Genomic DNA, 20,416 nt, shown 5'->3' with positions numbered 1-20,416 from the left:
TGAAGACTCCAGCTGGTAAAAATGAAAATTCATTTAAAAGTAGGAAGCCTAAACTGAGGATGCCACCACAAAAGTTTCTTGTTCAAAAATAACCACCCATGTAAGAGTTTCCCCAGAGTCAGTCTCAAAGGTCCATACAGACTGCTGAAACTGTAGTCCAAGAAGCCCAGGCCACATCTTGAGCTGGTAGCAGAGCTGGGCAGTGTCATCTGCGCAGAACTGGCTTTACAGACAAAAAGTATCCAAGAACAAGGATGTAACAGAGGCTTGCACCAAGGTTCCAGAAAGTCATTGAACCCAGGCAATATGTGACAGGGTCATATTCCATGCAGTAAGGCCCTCAGAGGCCACTTCATGAAGCTGCTAAGGAGAAACCTCAGTTTCAGTGAAAACCTAGGATGTTGGAGACAGTAGGACAGTGGTTGTCCATTGAGAAAACCTGCAAGCACATAGTGAAACTGGCCCAAGAGAGAGGTCTCTTGTGCTATAGGCAGAAGGGATGGGGTAAGGAGAGGCATCCCAAAGAAGCTGGAGCCCAGATGAGCCCATCACAAATCCCAGACGTTGGATAGGAAGTGGCAGAATTTGATGTTTGTCATGGTTTTTGGCCTGATCTTTCCATGCCATGTCCCCACTCATCTCTTTTAGAGTGGGACTTTTTATGCTATTGCACATTGGAAGCATGTAACATTTTTACATTTTACAGGCTCACAGCTAAGAGTTGTCTTGAGTTTCAAAAGAGACCTTAGACTTTGGAAGTGTTGTAAATGCTAGACCATTGGAGTTTTAAAGTTGGGCTGGGTATATTTTGCATTAACAGATGGCTGTGAGCCTTTGAGGGCCAGGAGTAGAATGCTGTAGTTTGAATTTGAAATGTTGCTCATGGGCTCATGTGTTTAAACACTTGGTTACCAGCTAGTGGAAAGCCATGGAACCCTTAGGAGGTAGAGCATTACTGAAGGGATCATGCCAAGGGAGCAGGCCTTGAGGCTTATATAGCCCAGTCCCACTTCTCATCCATTCCCTGCATTTTGTTCCACAAAACTGTGTGGAAGTGAGGAGTCCCAGTTCACACCCCTGCCACCATGGTGCCACCTGCCACCACACTGACCCCACCATAATGGACTATACCCTCAAACTGCAAGCCAAAATAAATTCTCCTTCCTTTAGTTATTTTTGCCAGGTATTTTATCACAGTAATAAGCAAAGTAACTAATACAAAGTTTATGTGGCAATGATGAGACACTGGGGGCGGGGGAAGTGATTCCTGGGTTCTGGTGATAATTTATTTTGTAATCTGGTTGGTAGTTCTATGAGTGTGTTCACACTAAGAACATTCATGGAACTGAATACAGAACTTTTTTCTTTTTTTATTAAACTAAAATTAAGAAGCTTATTTTTAAAGAATGTTTGGTTTATCGTGCTCACACTACACACTATTCAATTCAAAACAAAGATTTAGGTGAGCATAGTAGTTCACACCTAAAAAAAAAAACAAAAACAAAAACAAAAACAAAACAAATCCCAACACTCCAAGAGACCGAGGAAACTGAATCACTGGGAGTCCAAGGCCTGTGGAACAGTAAGTTCCAAGCCAATCTGGGTTATAGAGTAAGAACCTGTCTCAAACACACCACATACACACCAAGAAAAATCTAAATATTTCAACTCTTCTTCCTACTTTCCACCTCTGTTAATAACTCCAGTTCCTTGTTATCATGATATGGATAGTTACAGAGGAGAGAGTGAGTCTCCAAAAGATACCATCTCATCATAGGCAGAACCCATCATTTAAGGTTTTGCTTCAGATTTTATCCTGGCCATTGACTCTACCTGCTGTCATGGTGCTGTGAGCACTCTCCTGATTTCTGTGAGTCAGTTTTACTGGTGCCTTCTCTAGGATAACCAGGTTCACTGAGGGAGCCACAGCACTTGGGGCAGATCTTCATTCTAGTGTCACCTTTGATTGTCCGCCCTCTCTGGCAAACAGAGCCAGCTAGAATCCCCTCGAGAATAAATTTCCATCTGGCCAGATGATGTGGGGTAATCACATCTGGAGGAAAGCAACACCAGAGAGAAGGGGCCGGAGGGCAAGTCCCAGAGTGGAGTGAAGGAAGACATACAAAATAATTCTGTACAGAAAACATAAGTGCTGGATGTTCCTTTGACTTGCTGTGTTGGCTACCTTTCATATTGTTGTGATCAAATACCTCTCAAAAAGAAAAGCAAAGAAGGAAGGTTCACTTTGACCCACAGTTGAGAGGAATGTAGTCCATCATGGCAGGGAAGGCATGGCAGCAAGGAGCAGCTTGATCCTAGTGCCAACCAGGACACAGAGAAAGAGGAATCCCAGAGCTATGCTGGCTTTCTCCATTTTTCCTTTTCAACTCAGCTGGGATCCTCAGCCCATGGGATGATACTGCCCACATTCGGGGTAGGTCTTTCCTCCTTAGTTAAATCTCTCCAGAAACCCCCTCACAGACATGCCCAGAGGTAGGTCTGCTGGTGACTGTGAATTCATTTAAGTTGACAGACATGACCCTCACACTGACCCTGTGCTCTTAACATTACACAAAGTATCTGTTAGATATGCTGTCAAATTCTTTTTCTTAAATTGTGGTAAGAGGAATATAACATAAAACTTACCATCTGAACCCTTTGAACTGCACAGTTTACTGATTATGTACCATTTTGCATAGCCATCACTACCATCTACTCTAGAATGCTTCCCATTCTGGAAAACCAAAGCTCTGTACCCATAAAACACTAACTCTCCCTTCTCCTTGCCCCCAGCCCCTAGTAACCACCATTGGACTCTCTAACCCTATGAAACTGTCCCAGGAGGTAGGCAGATGGAACCATCACTTCCAAGACTGACATAAGGAAGTAAAGTCAGAAGGTGTGGGAATGACTTCTAGAAATGCTTTTTGTTACAAATGGAATCTTACCTAATCTTGTAACCAAAGTCAACATTATGTTTTGAGATCATTTAACAATATCTCAGTTTGTTTATAATATAAACAAGGTTACATAAACATACAGCTTTAATCCCTCATGACCATTCTTGGCCCTTGACTTTATGTGTGCATGCATGCATGCGTGCATGCATGGTGAAAATGTCACTGCTAAAAGCAGAAACATTGAAAGCAAGAATTATACCATTTATGCTGCAAACAACAGGTGGGATTAGATTGATAACATCTGTTTGTGACCTTGGTGCTGTTTTGGGTTAGTAGAGGTCAGGAAGGGTAAATCTTTCTCCAATAAGACAGGGTTCCACCTTTCCTTCCCCATTCCATGACAGATGGACTGTTTCAATAAAGAAAGAATGAGGCCTTTGTTCAGAATCACAGTTCTGGGAGAAATTGGAAGGAACAAGTTCTCAGAACAGATCAGGCACTTGGTTTCAACAGATGCTAAAAGTCAGGCTGTTTTATTCAGGCATCGCCACAATGTGGCACCACATCTTTTCCAAGAAGCCCTGCAGAATCTTTTGAACCCCCAAAATTCAGGTTCTTTCTGGAATTTGGCTCTACAATAGATTCTAAAACATCCTACATCTTCAGGAAAAAGGCCTCGACCCCAGATTCCCTCTTGAAAATATAGAACAAGTCTAGACAATCCATCATCCAATGCTGGCCCTGAAGTCAGAGGAAGAAGGAGGTGACCAGTGTCCTACCCTATAAATCTTGTTGCTGTGACAAAGCACCTGACAAAAACAACTTAAAGAAGGAAGGGTTTATTTTGGTTCACAGTTTGAATGGATACAGTCAATCATGGAGGAGGAGGCATGGTGGTGGAAGTACAAGGCAGCTGGATTCATACTGTTCATAGTCAGGAAGTGAAAAAGGTGAAGGCTGGTACTCTGCTCACTTCCTCCTTCTGTTTTTATTCAACTTGGGACCTTAGCTCATGGGACAGTGCCACCCACATTCAGGGTGAGCTTCCCTCTTTAATTAAACCTCTCTGGAAATATCCTCATAGATATGTCTAGAGATGTGTCTCCTAGGTGATTCTAAATCTATCTGAGTTGGCAATGAAGATAAACCACCATAAATGGTCCCCATTTATCCTCACAGGAAACTTTCTAAAACCTTTAGCAGATGCCTGAAACCACACACAGCACTGAGCCTATACAACTATGCTTTACTCAGCAGCAGGGACCTGTTCTGAGAAAGGCATCCCTAGGTAATCCCACCATTATGCGGACATCATAGAGCACACTTACAACCACTCTAGATGGAGTAAGCCATCACCATACAAGGACTCTTGATGCAGCTGTGTATGTGGTCTGCTGTTAACAAGAATATCATTAGCCTCACGACTGTGGATACTATGTTTTCTACTGTACATAAAACCTGTAATAAAGTTTAATTTAAAAATTAGGCAAAATGGGGTGGGGACATACATCAGTGGTAGAATGCTTGCCTACTGTGCACAAGACCAAGGTTCAATCCCTAGAACCACAAAGGCAGGATGAATAGCAACTATTAATAAAATAAAACAATTATAACAATGGTTATGATAATTTTCTCTTTCTTTTCCTCCCTCCATCTCAAACTCCCTTCTGTAGGTAAATCTTAGCAGTTTAAGCATGTGATTTTTTCTTCTTTGTTCCTAATTGGAGACTTTCACCTTTCACTTGAAGGAAGCCCATCACAACCACTCTTTAGAGTGGCTAAATTGCTGGAATTGAAGCTCCTACAATTTTGGCTATTAGTAGTTTAAATAGCTCATTTATGGAAGCTAAAAAAAAGTTGACTATGTAAACTTCAGGGTAGAACAGAGGTCACAAGAAGATGGGAGGGGTAGGAACAAGGGAGAAGGCCACGAGGGGGGAAATCAGTATCAAAATATAGATACAGGGAAGGAACCAGTCTAATGTTCTATAGCACTATAGATAATGCTGTCTGCTACAATCTAGCAGACACTTCTAAGAAACTAGAGAAGAGTCTGGTGATCCCCAGCACATGGAAATAGTAATCATTGAGGAGATGGAAATGCTGGTTAGTCTGTATTGATTACCACACTTTGCATGCATGTATTGCATTATAATACTGCAGCCCCAAAATAAGTACAAACGTGTGTCAGCTAACAGAAGTATTTGATTTTTTAAAAGGAATACCTGAATACAGGAGCTGCAATGCTGTGCATTACCCCCACAGACAATCTGATGACCAAGACAGCTACTAGGAGACCAATGGGGTGGGGGGGCAGTGTGCAATATCAAAAGGAATTGTCTGTTTCTAGAATTTTTCTATGTAATATTTTCTGGCCAAGGTTGGCTACAGGTAACTAAACTACGAAAAGTGTAATCACAGATTGAGGCAGCTGGGTACTGTACTACTGCTGCCATCGAGTCAGCTGATAGGGAGGAACTAGCAGAGAGCTATGAAATCACAAACAAGGTGTTTGGCTCCCAGCTGGGTGCCCAGGGCAGACACAGAGCCTCTCAGAGAAATGGGCAAGCAGGTGCTTTTAGCACATGAAAGAATCCTTGGTTTCACTAGGGCACACTCAGAGCAATGACCATGGACACAGCTGGAATGCTGTGGCCTCTGTCTGGCTTGTGCTCCACTGCTCCCTACCCCACTGAGACTCAGGAAAGGAAGCAGTTAGAACTGACACACTGCCTAATCATTCCCCAAACCCACCTGAAGTGGAAATGCATCTCAGACATCCCGAGGTAGACCTGCATGCACATTGTCATGGACCAGAGCTAGGTCCCCCCACTCCAAGAACTGACAGATCTCTCAACCAGTAATGATTTCCAATTTCTCTTTCCAGACAACACCCTGCTTTCCTGCAAGATCTGGAAGTAAGACTTGTCAAAACTCTAAACAACAACAACAAAAAAACAGACAGGCATCCAAATGAGTGCTGTTTTCCTTAGTCTTGACTCTGAGAAGTCACTGACATGCCAGGGTTTCGTGGCCAAAAATAACATTGGAGGCTGTCTTTGAGCTCCACTTTCATGATCTAATTCAGATGCATGAAATGCACCCTCCAAAGTGCACTGGCCACTACTGAAGGCCTCGGCCTGAAATGTCAACACAGCGGCTAGTGTATTTCCATGAGGGGATTCCTTTCTGCCCATAACAGATTAACTCTCACCTTTGAAGAAAGCAGCCTCCACCTGTGGAGATGCCTTCAGATTCTCCTTCTCCAATGGTTTCTTTTCATCAGTACCAATGCACACCCACCCTCCCTCTTTATCTGAATATGTTACATACCTTGCTTGTCTTCCCATCCCTGAAACGGCTTTCCATCTTTCTATCCTGTGGTGCACCCTTTAACTTCTAAAATCACTACAGAATCCACATGGATCTTAGGGTCCCTGGGTAGGGACGACAAGACTGGCAGTGTGGGGAGGACAGAACCAAGATGAGAGATGCTGAGAACAAAGAACCCAGCTGTGCAGGCAGTCCAGGTAAGTCGATGGTCAGTGGGAGCACAAGGTGAGAACTCAGAGGGAACAGGACCAGCTTGGAAAGGAAAGTAACTCCCCTCTGATGAAGACCTGGCAGGGGTTATCCATAAACACCCAAATGGGACCTGACCCCCACTACCTACTCTGCTCACCCATCCAAGTAAACCCATTCCTCAGCCTGTTCTTCCTGTCTCCAAGCTTTGTAAATTCATATATAATTTCCCCTATCCACTGCGGACACATTCCCGAAACTGAAGAGTACCAAACACTATATACAATGTTTTATACCATACATACACACTTTTAATAAAGTTTAATTTATAAATTAGGTGCAACGAGAGATTCTCAATAACTAATAATGATGGGAAAATTTCAACAATATACTACAGAAGAAGCTACGTGATTGTGCTCTCTCATAAAGTCAAGACAAATATCATTGTTTTCAGACTCCAGTTGGCCATGGTTGCTGAAACCAAATCCCCGGATGGGAAAGGGACTCTATTGTTTGTGCTTCTCTTCACCTGGAATTATCTGCGCCACCCCCACATCTCTCTCAGAAATCTGTGTTCTTCCTTTGGAATGGAAGATAAAACCCCACTTCCTCTTGGACACCTACAACTGATGAGTCCCCTCTCACCAGGGCCCACTGCATGTCTACCCTAATATTCAAGGTGTGCAGCTGCCAAAGCACCCTTCCCTGTGGTGGCTAGCTCTCACTGCAAGGACTGGGTACTTCCTCTCAAACCTCCACTGCCAAAATTGACAGTCTACCCACAATATTTTTTTTTGACAAAACTACTTTTTTGTCACTTACTAGTTTTTTATTTATTCATTGGGAATTTCATACAATGTATTCTGACCACTTTTAAATAAACTAAGAATAACAGTTCAATAAAGGACTCATACAGTAGGCACATCTAACATGCAGCCCAGAAAATGAGTGGGGATCTTCCCCTGCAGCCCCAGCTCTCTGGCCTCCTGAGCCAAGACATGGCAAAGGGTATGGTGTTCCCTATAAATGAGCGTCTCTTCACCATGGATTTGAGAAGCCTTCCCACAGGCCAGAGCAGGGGGAGCTTTTTCTGACCAAGATTCACCTTAACAGCTACCCTGACAGGTTAGCATGCTGTCACCAATGTCCTCTGCAGATGTACAAAGTGATTGAAGGGCATTAAGTGATTTTTCCAAGAAAAGGAATTAGGAGGAGGCAGCCCAGCTGTCTGGACATCAAACTCTTTACAGCATGTTCTGCCACAGGACACCCACAGTGTGGCTCTGGAGATGGACGGCTGCCTCCACTAAGATGTCTGCTATTATCCACCAATGCAGGACAGTTCAACAGTCCCCTATGTAACTAGCAGTAGGCATGGTAGAAGCTTGCAAATAGTAAGTTTGATTGAAAGAAATTGGCTTCTATCCTACAGAACTTCTCATGGCCTTTATTTAATAGTTCTTAAGGGACTGTCCAAGAAGGAGGGGTACAGACAGTCTTCCCTAGCTAGGTGTGTGGACTATTTTCAGGGCTGTCACGTGGGACTCCACAGAACACAGTTTGGGAATGCCTTCCTGAACACTGCTATCATTAATTAAAATTGGACATAATTAACCAGATCTGAGTCTCACTAATAAAAAATTACATACAGAAATGGCTGGCTTCCTTTGATTTAATCACACTAATTATGTTGGACTCAACCTAGCAGCAGTTCCCTGCACTATTTTCTTACACATTTTTCATCTTTTTTTTAAAAGGTGCTGATGAATTTTGTTCCCTTTTTTGTTAAAATTTTGCAAATGCATATAATGCATTTTGATCATACTTAGACCTTCTCCCCTATCTGCACCCCTTACTACCCCACACCAATTTCATGTACTCTATTATACATAATATATAATTATATAATATATAGAACCACTGAATTTATGTATCTTACTATTCACATTCTATTGAATAAGAGCCAATATGCATAATTAAAAATGAGGAACAGAATTTACTTATTCCAGAAAGAAGTAGAAAAGACCCCCAACTTTTCCTGCAAATGGAACATATTCATAAAGTCATTCCACTAGATCCCAGCTCCCCGTGGGTATTAGTATTATGAAGTTACAAAATGTTTCCTTTGCAGTGAAAAAATAAATAAAGCCAAGCCTTTTCTTTTCTTTGTGGCTCCCCTAGCAGAGATTCATTCTGACATAATTGACATTTAAAAATATCCATCTCATCACCACTTTCCTTTGCAAGAAGGAATATGCTTTTCTGTGTGGAAGCTGTAAGGAATCAAGTTGAGCACATTCACTTAAATAACAGGCTATTACACTGCAGATGGGTGAAAGCGCTCGGGAGAACACTGGCCCAGTCTACTGAAACAAATGTCAAGAAACATAAAAATTCCATCAGTTTTTTTTCTGGACTCAGAAGAAGAGAAAAATATCTTATACTTTAAAGGTATAAACTGAACTATCCCTGTGGCTCCATCAGACTGCAACAATACCCCAAGTTCATCAAGGAAAACTTGGAGGAGCCAATATCACAGTGGACCATTCTACAGGGGAAAAGGATGGGTTGGCTGCCTGACCCTAAGTGATCAAGATTTCAATTGAGTGTGTTAGGTTACTTCCTCATAAGTAAGGTTGCCCTTCACAAGCTGTCCCTATTGCCAGTTATGAACAAAACCACGTGCCCTTATAGAGTCTCCCCAAGTGCTCTAGCTTTTTGAGAGCTGAGAGAGGCCAGGGCATCACCTGAAGTTAAGGGAAAAGTCCATGCACAACTCTTAACATGGATCACATGAGGCAGAAAAGGCCTGTTGAGAGCACAGAAAATCCACAAAATACCTAGAAACTGACTACTGAGAAGCTACTCAGAAAACACTTAGCCAAGACCTATCAGAAATCACAAAACCACCCTGAAGCTTTGCCCTCCATCTCCCAGGACAGATGCTAATCGTTTTACACCTGAATGGTTTATGAATATGCCACAACCAAAAAACATCAAGAACATATCCAGGGTATTTGTGACAAAACAGCCCCATACTGTTGCACAGGAATTCCTGTCTGTGTACATGTGCCACTCAGACACAAGGTAGGTGGGAGATCAGAAAATGAAATAAAGAGCTTACATGCTTTACAAAAACTACTACCTGAGATTCATGGGCTTCTGCTACCCAGATTGAGGCAAAATGCTCCTTCTGAACCTGCCTTGATATCCAGAAGCTAATCCTTGGCCTGGTTGCTCTTTCTCTTCATCCTCCAGAATGCACCCCTGCAAACCTCTCCTTTGCAAACACATGGATAGCCTCAGGTTCTGACCTACAGAGCCCACAGGGCAAGGGCAAGCCAAGTGCTGACCACCAAAGTGACTAAGGTCATCACACGACTTCAAACATGAAGCAATAGCAACCTGGGGCCACCTTCATCTGAAAGGCTGAAGAAGCCTCTTTCTGATCCATATTGGATTTCTTCTGCTTGGCTTCCTAGTATCTCATAATGGCTGCCTTCTCAAAGCACAATTCAGATTGAGTATCTCTTATCCAAAATGCTTGGGAGCCAGGGTTGATGGCAAACACCTTTAATGCCAGGTTTCAGGAGACAGATCTCTGTGAGATGGAGGCCATCCTGATCAAGTTCAGGTCAGCTGGGGCTACAGAGAGACCCTCTCTCAAAAAACAAAACCACAATGCTTGGGACCAGAAGTGCTGCTGATTTCAGAGTCTCTAGAACTGGGAAATGTTTGTATAGACTTTTGCCTTTTATGTTGGTGCTTTGTTGAGGGTCATGGATTTCTGGTAGTTTACAGTGCAAGAAACTGACCCTGTAATTTTGCATGTCAGTACTCCAAAAAGTAACATGAGTCAGGAGCATTTGGGATGTCCAACATTTCTGACTGGGATGTTCAATCTGTGGTAGTTGTCTGTGTTGAATCTGCTGCTGGTATCTACCCTCAGTAAATGAATCTCACAGGGAGAAGGTTTTAGAGGAACACTGGTATAAGAGAGAAAGGATAAAAAGAGTGGGAGCACGTTGCTGTTGTGGGTAGTGGGGAAAGATCTTAGTTCCAGGCAAAGGAAGCGGCCAGTGGTGGCCTCGAGGTTTGTCCACTCCTTCACTGTCAATCAAACACCAGTTTCAAACTCCCTTTGCCCAAATGAACACCAAACTATATACACGCATTCTCCCCAAAACAGCCATGGCAGTGGCCCAGACCCACCTGCAGCATAGCATCCCTAAGCTGAGGCAACCCCAGTTTCCACATGGCAACATCACTCTGAGCAAGACCATGTTGATCCATGGAAGACCACCCAGCTCCATGCAAGACCATCTCTGATTTCTTACCAAAATGAGTGCCTTGACAATGTTCCAAAAAGCCTCCTGGTGATCCAGTCTTTCTGGAAAAAAAACAGAAGGAACAGAAGAAATTACGTAGGTTTCAGAAATGACACTCAGACTTATATAAAGCTCCTCATTGTATAAAAATTTAAATGAATGAGAGGCTTTGAATCACTTGCAAAAATGAATGAATTATAATTCTAATGAGATGATCAGAAATTACCCTAAACAAATAATTAAAATGTTTCTTTAGTCATTTCATTGCATGATTATTCCCTTAAGAAAACCATGTTGGGCAAATAATGATGGCTTGTATACCATTCTAGAAGGAGAGACTACCTGCATATTAATTAAGCTCCTCAAAGACCTCATGAATATGTATTTCCCCACAACAAAGCTTGACCCCAGTGGTTACAGAGTCCCTATTCTCTGACACTTTCAGAGGAGTCTGGCATCCTTGTGAGAGCTGGAGGACAATGAAGCAAGATTAGAGGAAGAACAAGGAGGTCCTCTTTTCCCTCTGTCCAGGCTCTCAGCCCTCCTTCCTGGCCATAACAGGTTCATAAGAGAACCAGAAAGAGACCACCAGGCCTCCCAACTTCCCTTAAGCAGAGAACCAATGCTCAGAAAACTGAGGTGGAAGATCAAAAGACCCAAGGGTTCAAGGCCAGAGCTTGGGTTTAAATTAGGAATCCCTTAAGGAGGTAACAGATCAGACGGAGGGCAAGAGTGGAAAAGAGGAAGATGGTTTATCTGTCCAAGCACCACATCTAATTTCCCTTCTCCCTCTGCTGTAGCTGAAGCCAAATGAACTTATGAAGACTTTTCTCTGTCCCTTTTTATTTGTGTGTGTGTGGGGGGGTGCATGTGCATATGCAGGCTAAAAGTTCATATCTAGTATCTTCCTCAGTTTCTCTTCACCTTACTTTTCTTACTCTCAACCAGGAGCTCACGGACTGGCTAGACTGGTTGACCAGCAACCCCCAGGTACCCTCCTGTTTCTGTCCTCCTAGTGCTAGGTTATAGACACATAGTGCTGCACCTGGCTTTTTACATGAGTGCCTGCTGATCTGAACCCAGGTCCTCATGCTTGCACAAGAAGAACTTTACTGGCAACTACCTCCCCAATTCCTCTGTTCCTTTTAAATCACAGCAATGGCAACCTCCTCCTTGGGACCCTTCGAGTCAGGAATCTGAAGGCTGAGGCTTCCATAGGCAGCTGCACTGACTTGGAATTCACCTTCTATCTGTCCTGGGATCTAAGGTCACAGGGATGGCTTCATTCACTGGGGGAGAGGGAGACGAACAGATCTTGCTACTGGCACAAACAGACAATGGCTTCTTCTCAGTCACAAAGGCCCAATCTGGGGGACTGGAGAGATGGCTCAGAGGTTTAAGAACACTGACTGTTCTTGCAGTTCGAATCCCAGAACCCACATGGCAGCTAACAACTGTCCATAACTCCAGTTCCAGGGGATCCAACAGCCTCTTCTGTCCTCCACGGGCATTGCACAACATGGGTGCACTTACCTACATGCAAATAATACATGCATACACATAAAATAAAAATAATAAATAAAATATTTTTTAAAAAGGTCCAATCTGGACATGTGTTACCACTTTTCCAGCAAAGCCAGATGGCTACTCTTGGATCCCTGGGCAGGCATTCCTAGCAATGGTTCCCTCCTAGCATTAGGGAATTTCCTCTACTACAACCTAGCCGGTAAAGATGCCTCTGGTCCAGATACAAATGACTAGACATACATTAAAAGGCTGTCCACAGAACTGTAACCTGTGTGCCCCTTTCTGGGGTGCAAAGGACCTGATAGGCACATAGCTGTCCAGTTCCTTCCTGAAGGTCTGGAGCATATATAGCCTTTCAGTCTTCTGACCCTTGGAAAAGAGGGCTCTTTCTCACACACACGTGAACATCACATGTAAGGCCGTTTGTGCACTTACTTTGTAAAGTACAATCAGGGTGAGCCACCAGCTTCCTGTGTGACCAACAAAGCCCTGCTCAGCATCAGCATGAAATGTAGAAACTCAGAATGACTAGAGGGGCTGGGGAGGGGCTCAGTGGGTAAAATGCTTGCAGCCCAAGCATGAAGACCTGAGTCACATCCCCAGAACCCACATTAAAAAAGCCAGGTGTGGTGGTAATCCCAGCACTGGGGAAGTGAAGATAAACAGATCCCTGGGGTTCACTGGCCAGGCAGCCTAGCCAAATCAGTGAGATCTAGGAGGCAAGTGAGAGACCCAGTCTCAAAAATAAGGCAGATGACACGGAATGACACCCAAAGATGACCTCTGGCCTTCACATACACATGCACACATGGACCAGGACGTGTGTGTGTGTGTGTGTGTGTGTGTGTGCGCGCGCGCACATAGAATAGAATGCAAACATATTAATTAATATATGAAAAAATCAACCAAAGATAAGGAGCTACTTGAGAGGCAGCTGGGAAGGTGAGATGCAACAAATGCCCAGAATACCACCTGGGCCACACTGACATCAAATAGATCTCCCTTCACACAGTCAAAGCTTGCCACTGGGAAACTCCAGAATTAATCACTAGGTTAGGTTAGTGCATGAAACGAATGTTATATCTTAGTGGGGAAAACACTTCACTGCAAGTCAGAAGATGGCACCCCAGCTCCTCTCTTGGTTACAAGGTATTTTTGTGCCCCCCCTCAAGCCAGTCAGCCAGTGCAGTGGTTTGAATAGGTGTCTGTACCTAGTTCCCACTGTGAGGTATGGAGATGGAAATGTAATCTGACCACAGTGTTTAGTGGTGGGGCCTTTGGGAGGAGATCAGGACAGGACCCAGTCATCTTGGTGACACTCCTACAACTGCATACTGGTGGCTTTAGAAAAAGAGGGAGAGAGGGGATCCACTGGCCAGACCCTGACCGCCTCCCTGGGTCTGAGGCTTCAGTCCTAATAGGACTCGCCTTTACTGTAACTCCACTGTAGGCCCAGGAGAGCAGGTGCGGCAACTGCAATCAGGTTGAAATCAGCATGACTGTCATGTCCAGCACAGGAGGCCTCACACTGTAGGAGGATCTCCCAGAAGCTGTGCACAGGCAAACTGGGGATCACCATGGAGGTTATGAGTGGACTGGCCCTCTTTGGATCATCTTCCTCTTGGGCTATGTCACTGGCTATTAAGTGCAAAAATGAAAACAAATGCTGCCCAACTCCCATTCCCCCGAAAAAGGAGAAGAGGGAGAGAGTCCTGAACACACAAGTGTGCTTGTCTTTTCTCTGTCCACATGATGCCTTGCACCATCTCGAACCATTACCAAACACCAGCAACCCAAGCTCTGTGCAGTTTTATCCAGGAAGAGTGGCTACGAAGCTTGCCTCTTCAGACCCCCTGCAGGGTCCAGGATTTTCCTATCGGCACTATATCCCTTCACTTTCTGGCCCATCTGGGGATATCCCGGTCTACTGTGGGCCTGTGGAGGTCCTTGTCTGCAATGAATCCAGCTTTGCCTACCTGCTCTTGACCAAAGGTACCTTGGAGAATCCCAGAACCTAAGTACTCACTTCCCTTCCCTGGGAGGAATGCTTGGTTGCCTCCTTCTATAAGGGAGCCCCTGCCTCTCCCTCCCCAAGTCTATGAGTCCCCTGAAAAGGACAGAGGCTTATTCATCTGGAGCTGAGCATCCCCCACTGCGCCACAGGATGCCCAATGAGGGTACAGTATCATGCAGCCGCCTGGGAACAACGACAGCATGCTATACCTTATGTAAACACTTTTCCATTCAGGGAAGGAGGCCCAGATCTGAACTCAATTTAGAACCGGGTTTTAAGTGTCTATTTATAGGCACCACACAGCCATCTCTGGTGGATATGGAGAAGTCAGGGCTCCTGCCCACTGTGATGAGATTCATTTGCATTCTTTTCATGTTTATCTTCTCTAATTTCCCAGCAGCATTTTAACTCAAATGCAAGGTCACCCACCACTTGGATCCAGCACCACTTAATCAGTTTCTCCAACAAAAATACCAATTTTCTTCTCCAGGTAGTAGCACCCTGTCCCCACTCTCTCCAGGACCCTTTCCTTGTGCTGCCAAAGGGGAGATAGTTTTATCGGTATGACACAAATCTTTGGATAGACTGTCGCCTTAAAGATGTGTCACCAAGTCATAAGACCTGGGAAGGTCCTTGTGGACAAGACTGGGAGAGTCAGCTGCCATTTCTTTCCATAACTGAGTCATCATCCAACCAGGCACATTGCAGTTTCTGTCACAGGCTACAAACTGGAGTCACCAGGCCTTCTCACAGCTGGTATGTCCAGCCATTCCTACCACTGCAAGCACACTTCTCCACCCCCTTTCTTCTACCCCAGAAGTCAGTGAGGGCCAGGTTGCTTCCCCAGCCCCTCTTGGCCATTTGTGATTAGAATGCACCTGTTTTTCTTCCTGCTACCTACAAACATTTTCAGAACGCTCTCCTATACCTTTTGGATCTTCAGGTTGGAAATGAAGTCTGCAGGTCCACCCACAAGATTAGTACATTTTGCCCTCCAGGTGATATATCCATCCATTCCTAGACTTCAGTTTGCGTTTGGAGGTGAGAGGCAGCTAACCCTCAGCTCAGCTTTCCAGAAAGGACGTGCAAATTCAAGTCACTGGTTTCCTTCTTCCATGTCTTTGGTTGAATCCTTCAAGGTACAGGAGCTAAGGGCCCAGTCTTGGGAACCAGCACAGAAGCCAAGAAACCCTTGGCTACAGTCCTAAGTCCATGGCAGGACACAGGTATACAGAACACAACCAATGAACAGCTTTCAGCTGCCTGATGTCCAACTTGTGAGGTCCACCCAGATTCCTGTAGGAAGACCACTGCAGGGGCTGCTGGTATCAGGCTCTGGGACTTTCACACAGGACACCACTTCAACTGCCACCTGTACTTCTTTACACACAAATATCTGGCAATAAATTAGATCTATGGTCATACACAGCCTTTGAAATGCCATATTTCCAGGCATTCTGGAGGCAAACAGAGGGTTAGGTATTCCCTGGAGGAAATGACTCAGCATTTGCTGATTACTTTTAATGGCTGGTGGGAAGACCCAGATCCAACAATGGTCTTCAGGCCCCTCAGTGGCCCAAGTGATTTGAGAGGGAGAGAGCCGGATTTATGAAGCCATTCAGGCTGAGAAGCTCAACAGAATCCCAACCCAACCCCCAGCAGGGCAACTCATCTAAACATCCAAATCAGAGGTCCCGGCCACAGAGCACACACTGTACAGGGTAGGGAATGCATGGCAGAAGCAGCCATGTAAGATATTTTCTTAGTAAACTTAAGACAGCAGTTTTAGCTTCACAAACTCCCAGAGCTGGAAGGTCTCCTGGGAAGGTACTTAGGAGTGAGGACCAGGGAGAAGGGGGTGTGAGCACATCCAACACACAGGGAAGACCTGGGTAGAGTCAAGAACTCTGACCTTAACCAAGAATGCTGGAATCACCCTTAGAACAGCAGGGTACCAATGGGGTTGCCTCTAATTCCATTTTTATCCCACTGATCCCAGAGCTATGTCTTAATTTCCTTGGACTGGGCAACTCCACTCTGTAAGGGGCTAGATGTCAGACACATAGGGCTGAGGACATCTGGAACACTGTGCTTGGGGTACTGAACGAGCACAATATGATGAGGTGTAATAATCTGGAGATGCCCATGAACAGGACCCTGGGCATGCAGTGAAGAGGTCTTGGGATGGCTCAAGGAGTCCTTGCCAGAAGGATAGGGAAAGGTCAGAATGCATCAATGACAGGGCCTTCCTCCTACCTCTGGGCTGCCGTCAGCACCCAAATGAGATTTTCATGGGGCTGTCAGAACCACTGCTTGGGCAAAGCTTGGAATGGTGGTTGGTGCTTATCTGGAGTCCTAGGTCAAGTGCCTGCATGGCTTACATGCTCTGGAGCTGCCTCACTGAGAGAAGCAGGCACTGGGCAGATGTGCTTTGGCACAGAAGGCCTCCTGGGACCTGGTACTGGAGACCAGCCAAACTGCCCAATAGGCAACCTCACAGGTGTGGTTGGACCAACATATCACTCAGGATGGGACTTCTAGAGGGAGAGGAATAGATGTTTCCCAGGCCAAGGTATATGTTGTTGATTCTGGAATTGGAGTGTGGGTCTGTCACTTCCTGACAGGGGCAGTGTTTAGGTGGACAGAACAAGGGTCTTCCGGAGCAGAGAAGGAAAAGGGCCCAGAGGCACTACTCCAAGAGCAAGTCATAGCTCTGTTTCTATGAGGAAAAAGGGGCTGACCACAGAGAGGGTCCCAGGTCCTCAGAGCAGGTGGGAAGAGGACAGGGTAGGAGAGGTGTTACCAGCAGAAGCCTAAATACTATTTGCAAGTAAGATATTAAAATTCTAAGAGCAAAGTCCCAAAGCTGACTGGAAAGTAAAGTCCTCGATGTTAATAACTCTATTTATAAAAACGAGCATTTATTATTTTCCTCCTTCTGAGCAAGAAACTGCCTTTTCAGAATAAAGAGCTCAGATCTTAAGACTCTTATTTGTGTAAATGTTTTAGGAGCAAACTGGATTTAAAGTTAGTCTTTGATGATCTCAAAGCTTCTAAAACAACTGCTTATTATGGCAGTTGCTTCCAACTGTGTTGCTTCCGATTGTACTTAAGAACAATGTATAAACTGCCATCACTAAAATGGTGACAAAACTCCAGTCTCGGAAAGACAGCATTCAAAGTCTAGAAAGGATGGGTCATAGTGAAGGTCCAAGATGAAGGGCCAAGGTGTTGAGCCATAGTGATGGAACATGGTGATAGGCCACAGTGATGGGCCATGTTGGCGGGAACTTTCTACCACCATCTCACTTCCTGCTCCAGATTTGAAAGACTTAGTCAGAAGTCTTTCAAGGTGTCTGTTGCCTCTAGCGGGGGTCCCATGTAGCCACACTGAAAGCAGAGTCAAGGGTGGACTATTTCCATTGGTTCAAAACTCAGAGACTTGCTCTAAAACCCACCAGCCTTTACAGCTCAGAAATGCGCTGTCAGGCAATGTTCATGCCACTCTGTCTCTTGTCCCCCAGTTGCTTCTGCAGAGAACACTCAGAGGCACTCTTGAATACAGTCATGCACCGCATTATGATATTCTGGTCAATAATGTGCCACATAAATGACAGTGGTCTGAGAAGATTATGCACCCTAATGATGTCACAGCATCTTATCACAGTACACTCTGTGATGTTTGCACAATAGTGACATGTTCTCACGTGAAACAAGGCATGACTGAAAACCCAGGAGTTTCTTAAGGGCAACGTTAAGCTAATTTATTATAGGTTTTCTGAAAGCAGTGTTAGCCTGCCTCGATTTTGCTTTACTCTTCTGTACGTCCATACCATCATGGGCAGAGCACAGGTCCCTCTTCCCTTCTAGGCAGGGCTGCCTACCCTATAATCTCCAACATATTTCTCCAATGATTCTCCACATTAAACCCATCCTGTTTTCTGGAGTCTTGCCAGAAGATGGTAGAACACAGGTATTAAAAACTAGGACTCAGATGCCAAGGCTCTGCACATCACAGACCAACAGTGATGCCAGTGGGAGGCTGGGATGAAAGGAGGGGAGGTTTGCAGGCAAGCTCAGCTCTGCCGCACCTGAATCCAAGTCATGCAGGACCAGGGATGCTCACTAGCCCTTGCAGGCCACCTTTGCCTAACTGCCCTTCTCTGTCATTCTCTCCAAAGCAAATGAAGCTTCTATTTTTGCTTGGAGGAACCTGATGCTTTCCAATTCCCAGGCATCTCCTGGAGGGAGTCTGAGATTTCATTTTCTTTTCAGGCAGCTTGGGGATTGAAGGGAGGTCTGTGCAGAAGGCTGAGAGCCAAGCACAGCAGTGCCTGTCAGCCCTATCAAAAGAGGACACAAAGCACACTCAGGCTATGAACAAACAGATAATGCCTACATACAGGCAATCACACATGACCTCTAAGGGCAGGGCAGGTGAAGTTCCCTGAGTCCACATGATGCCTATTGTAACAGGTCCCCCAACAGTTCAATGCAAGTGTTGGGCAGTGGGACCTTTCTGAGAAATGTAGGTCAGGAGGGCTTCTGTCCTCATGAATGTGTTCATGTGTATCTCAAGGGAGTGGTCACCAGAGTGGGCTCCTGAGGAAAGAGGAGCTCAGTCCCTTTCTCCTCCCTCTCCCTCTCTGTCACTCCTTTCCATCTTCTCCCATGGTTGATGGAATAAGAAAGCACTTACCAAATGCCAGTATTTCATGATGGCTTTACCAGCCTCCAGAACTCTGCACCAAATAAACTTCTATTGTTCATAAATTACCCAGCCTGTGGTATTCTGTTATAGCAGCAGAAAAAGAACAAAAATGCTGCTCAAGATGTAAGCCTCTTTAATTTTCCCAGCTCCACTTCACAGACAAAGAAACCAAGGCATCTACATATGAAGGAGTATGACCAAGGCACATGGGAAGTGCCAGAACTGGGATTTAATCCTAGCAATGTGACCCTAAAGTCCACACTCTTAGCCCCATATTACACTGGTAGGAAGAAAAGTGGAAAGATATCTGCAATACATAAACTAAACAACGGATTAGACTGATCACCAAGAAAAGATAAAATGGGGCAAAGGGGAGGCCCAGTCATCACAAAAGGACAAATGTATAGCATAAGCGCATATAAACATACGAACATGAATATACAAAGAGGTGTGGAGTCTCACTGACAGGCAGGGAAATGGAAATTAAGGCCTCAGGTGGAGAGCACATTCATCAGGCTCACAAATACTAAAAACATCTAAAATACCAAGTGTGGTCAAGGAAAAGGCAAAGAGGAAACTCATACACAGTGGTGGGACACTCGCCACTGTACCCACCCTCTCTGGAAAGCAACTGGGCTCCTTCTAGTGAAATTTAAGATTCGTGTCCTGAATCCCACAGCAATTTCTTGCTAAACAACTCCCCACAAATCTGGCTCACATTCACAAAGATACGCACACATAAATATCCATGATGGCCTCATTTGTAATAGCCAGAAACTTGAAAGCAACCGAGCATCCATCAGTGAGTGCCAATGAGCCTCTGTGTCGCTGTAGTTGCAAACTACTGAAGGGGTGAGCTCCAGCCCTGCATGCTCCTGTGAGTGACTCTCTCAAACAGGTTATATAAAAAAGGCTGATAGAGGGGGGAAAAAACCCCTCCACAAGTTGGTGTCATTTACAGGCAGCATGTAAAAATAACAGACATAGGCACACTTACAAATGCAGTAAGTTACAGAAAAGCAACAACCTGAGGCAGTGGGTACCTCTGTGAGGGAGACAAAAAAGGTGCCATAGGGACAGGATCCCACTGTATTGATTGCTCTGATGCTTCAAATATGTTCACTGATTTTTTTATGAACCCTTCAAAGAAGGACCCAAGGCCCCTCTCCTAGAGGACTAGACAGTGTGTCTTGACACTAGTTCAGAGAAAAATGCAGAAGTGAGTGTGACTGGTGAAGCCAGGAGCACAGGGCATGACCCTTCCTCTTGAACCAGCCACCACTAGACCCATCCTGATAACCCACCATCAGCAACGGGTGATTTTTTTTTTATTTTAAATCTTCCTTAAGAGCATAAATAAGACTCTCAGGCTGGTGAGATGGCTCGGTGGGTAAAGGCACTTGCTGCCAGGTTC

General features: G+C 44.9%; 1 protein-coding gene across 3 annotated transcripts in view; it reads right to left on the bottom strand.

The window, feature by feature from the left end:
* Apba2 (amyloid beta precursor protein binding family A member 2) overlaps positions 1-20,416 on the bottom strand; it is a 260,996-nt gene that overhangs the window by 131,890 nt on the left and 108,690 nt on the right. For all 3 annotated transcript variants that reach the window (XM_008850617.2, XM_008850619.2, XM_008850618.3), the window contains one exon: positions 10,760-10,812. The gene's annotated coding sequence lies outside the window, so the exon portion shown is untranslated. The remainder of the gene's footprint in view (positions 1-10,759; positions 10,813-20,416) is intronic.

The sequence above is a fragment of the Nannospalax galili genome, unplaced genomic scaffold (assembly GCF_000622305.1).
Source record: "Nannospalax galili isolate Female #2095 unplaced genomic scaffold, S.galili_v1.0 scaffold685, whole genome shotgun sequence".
NCBI lineage: Eukaryota > Metazoa > Chordata > Mammalia > Rodentia > Spalacidae > Nannospalax > Nannospalax galili.
Note: the sequence above shows the minus strand (reverse complement) of the source record. Positions and strands in the feature narration are given on the sequence as shown.